Here is a 4170-nt window from a genome sequence, read left to right as displayed (position 1 = left end):
ACGGCTTCTGCGTGTTCCCTCCACGGCTTCTGCGTCTTCCCACCACGGCTTCTGCGTGTTCCCTCCACGGCTTCTGCGTCTTCCCACCACGGCTTCTGCGTCTTCCCGCCACGGCTTCTGCGTGTTCCCTCCACGGCTTCTGCGTCTTCCCACCACGGCTTCTGCGTGTTCCCTCCACGGCTTCTGCGTGTTCCCTCCACGGCTTCTGCGTGTTCCCACCACGGCTTCTGCGTGTTCCCTCCACGGCTTCTGCGTCTTCCCTTAACGGCTTCTGCGTGTTCCCACCACGGCTTCTGCGTCTTCCCCACCACGGCTTCTGCGTCTTCCCACCACGGCTTCTGCGTCTTCCCACCACGGCTTCTGCGTGTTCCCTCCACGGCTTCTGCGTGTTCCCTCCACGGCTTCTGCGTCTTCCACCACGGCTTCTGCGTGTTCCCTCCACGGCTTCTGCGTGTTCCCACCACGGCTTCTGCGTCTTCCCACCACGGCTTCTGCGTGTTCCCTCCACGGCTTCTGCGTGTTCCCACCACGGCTTCTGCGTGTTCCCACCACGGCTTCTGCGTCTTCCCACCACGGCTTCTGCGTGTTCCCTCCACGACTTCTGCGTGTTCCCACCACGGCTTCTGCGTCTTCCCACCACGGCTTCTGCGTGTTCCCTCCACGGCTTCTGCGTGTTCCCACCACGGCTTCTGCGTGTTCCCACCACGGCTTCTGCGTCTTCCCACCACGGCTTCTGCGTGTTCCCTCCACGGCTTCTGCGTGTTCCCACCACGGCTTCTGCGTGTTCCCACCACGGCTTCTGCGTGTTCCCACCACGGCTTCTGCGTCTTCCCACCACGGCTTCTGCGTGTTCCCTCCACGGCTTCTGCGTGTTCCCACCACGGCTTCTGCGTGTTCCCACCACGGCTTCTGCGTCTTCCCACCACGGCTTCTGCGTGTTCCCTCCACGGCTTCTGCGTGTTCCCACCACGGCTTCTGCGTCTTCCCACCACGGCTTCTGCGTCTTCCCTCCACGGCTTCTGCGTGTTCCCTCCACGGCTTCTGCGTCTTCCCTCCACGGCTTCTGCGTGTTCCCACCACGGCTTCTGCGTCTTCCCACCACGGCTTCTGCGTCTTCCCTCCACGGCTTCTGCATGTTCCCACCACGGCTTCTGCGTGTTCCCACCACGGCTTCTGCGTCTTCCCACCACGGCTTCTGCGTCTTCCCACCACGGCTTCTGCGTGTTCCCACCACGGCTTCTGCGTCTTCCCACCACGGCTTCTGCGTCTTCCCACCACGGCTTCTGCGTGTTCCCTCCACGGCTTCTGCGTGTTCCCTCCACGGCTTCTGCGTCTTCCCACCACGGCTTCTGCGTGTTCCCACCACGGCTTCTGCGTCTTCCCACCACGGCTTCTGCGTGTTCCCTCCACGGCTTCTGCGTCTTCCCACCACGGCTTCTGCGTCTTCCCACCACGGCTTCTGCGTGTTCCCTCCACGGCTTCTGCGTCTTCCCACCACGGCTTCTGCGTCTTCCCACCACGGCTTCTGCGTGTTCCCTCCACGGCTTCTGCGTCTTCCCACCACGGCTTCTGCGTCTTCCCACCACGGCTTCTGTGTCTTCCCACCACGGCTTCTGCGTGTTCCCTCCACGGCTTCTGCGTCTTCCCACCACGGCTTCTGCGTGTTCCCACCACGGCTTCTGCGTGTTCCCTCCACGGCTTCTGCGTCTTCCCACCACGGCTTCTGCGTGTTCCCACCACGGCTTCTGCGTGTTCCCACCACGGCTTCTGCGTCTTCCCACCACGGCTTCTGCGTGTTCCCACCACGGCTTCTGCGTCTTCCCACCACGGCTTCTGCGTCTTCCCACCACGGCTTCTGCGTGTTCCCTCCACGGCTTCTGCGTGTTCCCACCACGGCTTCTGCGTGTTCCCACCACGGCTTCTGCGTCTTCCCACCACGGCTTCTGCGTCTTCCCACCACGGCTTCTGCGTGTTCCCTCCACGGCTTCTGCGTGTTCCCACCACGGCTTCTGCGTCTTCCCACCACGGCTTCTGCGTCTTCCCACCACGGCTTCTGCGTGTTCCCTCCACGGCTTCTGCGTGTTCCCACCACGGCTTCTGCGTGTTCCCACCACGGCTTCTGCGTCTTCCCACCACGGCTTCTGCGTGTTCCCTCCACGGCTTCTGCGTGTTCCCTCCACGGCTTCTGCGTCTTCCGACCACGGCTTCTGCGTCTTCCCACCACGGCTTCTGCGTCTTCCCACCACGGCTTCTGCGTGTTCCCTCCACGGCTTCTGCGTCTTCCCACCACGGCTTCTGCGTCTTCCCACCACGGCTTCTGCGTGTTCCCACCACGGCTTCTGCGTCTTCCCTCCACGGCTTCTGCGTCTTCCCACCACGGCTTCTGCGTGTTCCCTCCACGGCTTCTGCGTCTTCCCGCCACGGCTTCTGCGTGTTCCCTCCACGGCTTCTGTGTGTTCCCTCCACGGCTTCTGCGTGTTCCCACCATGGCTTCTGCGTGTTCCCTCCACGGCTTCTGCGTCTTCCCTTAACGGCTTCTGCGTCTTCCCACCACGGCTTCTGCGTCTTCCCACCACGGCTTCTGCGTGTTCCCACCACGGCTTCTGCGTCTTCCCTCCACGGCTTCTGCGTCTTCCCACCACGGCTTCTGCGTGTTCCCTCCACGGCTTCTGCGTCTTCCCACCACGGCTTCTGCGTGTTCCCACCACGGCTTCTGCGTCTTCCCACCACGGCTTCTGCCTCTTCCCACCACGGCTTCTGCGTCTTCCCACCATGGCTTCTGCGTGTTCCCACCACGGCTTCTGCGTCTTCCCACCACGGCTTCTGCGTGTTCCCACCACGGCTTCTGCGTCTTCCCACCACGGCTTCTGCGTCTTCCCACCACGGCTTCTGCGTGTTCCCTCCACGGCTTCTGCGTCTTCCCACCACGGCTTCTGCGTCTTCCCACCACGGCTTCTGCGTGTTCCCTCCACGGCTTCTGCGTCTTCCCACCACGGCTTCTGCGTCTTCCCACCACGGCTTCTGCGTGTTCCCTCCACGGCTTCTGTGTCTTCCCACCACGGCTTCTGCGTGTTCCCACCACGGCTTCTGCGTGTTCCCTCCACGGCTTCTGCGTCTTCCCACCACGGCTTCTGCGTCTTCCCACCACGGCTTCTGCGTGTTCCCACCACGGCTTCTGCGTGTTCCCACCACGGCTTCTGCGTCTTCCCACCACGGCTTCTGCGTGTTCCCACCACGGCTTCTGCGTGTTCCCACCACGGCTTCTGCGTCTTCCCACCACGGCTTCTGCGTGTTCCCTCCACGGCTTCTGCGTGTTCCCACCACGGCTTCTGCGTGTTCCCTCCACGGCTTCTGCGTCTTCCCACCACGGCTTCTGCGTGTTCCCTCCACGGCTTCTGCGTGTTCCCACCACGGCTTCTGCGTGTTCCCTCCACGGCTTCTGCGTCTTCCCACCACGGCTTCTGCGTGTTCCCACCACGGCTTCTGCGTGTTCCCACCACGGCTTCTGCGTCTTCCCACCACGGCTTCTGCGTGTTCCCACCACGGCTTCTGCGTCTTCCCACCACGGCTTCTGCGTCTTCCCACCACGGCTTCTGCGTGTTCCCTCCACGGCTTCTGCGTGTTCCCACCACGGCTTCTGCGTGTTCCCTCCACGGCTTCTGCGTCTTCCCACCACGGCTTCTGCGTGTTCCCACCACGGCCTCTGCGTGTTCCCACCACGGCTTCTGCGTGTTCCCTCCACGGCTTCTGCGTCTTCCCACCACGGCTTCTGCGTCTTCCCTCCACGGCTTCTGCGTGTTCCCACCACGGCTTCTGCGTCTTCCCACCACGGCTTCTGCGTCTTCCCTCCACGGCTTCTGCGTGTTCCCACCACGGCTTCTGCGTCTTCCCACCACGGCTTCTGCGTCTTCCCACCACGGCTTCTGCGTCTTCCCTCCACGGCTTCTGCGTGTTCCCACCACAGCTTCTGCGTCTTCCCACCACGGCTTCTGCGTGTTCCCTCCACGGCTTCTGCGTGTTCCCTCCACGGCTTCTGCGTCTTCCCACCACGGCTTCTGCGTGTTCCCACCACGGCTTCTGCGTCTTCCCACCACGGCTTCTGCGTGTTCCCTCCACGGCTTCTGCGTCTTCCCACCACGGCTTCTGCGTCTTCCCACCACGGCTTCTGCG

This window comes from Balaenoptera ricei, chromosome 15 (genome assembly GCF_028023285.1).
Source record: "Balaenoptera ricei isolate mBalRic1 chromosome 15, mBalRic1.hap2, whole genome shotgun sequence".
Lineage (NCBI taxonomy): Eukaryota > Metazoa > Chordata > Mammalia > Artiodactyla > Balaenopteridae > Balaenoptera > Balaenoptera ricei.
The sequence above is the reverse complement of the archived record's forward strand: the minus strand, read 5'-3'. Positions refer to the sequence as shown.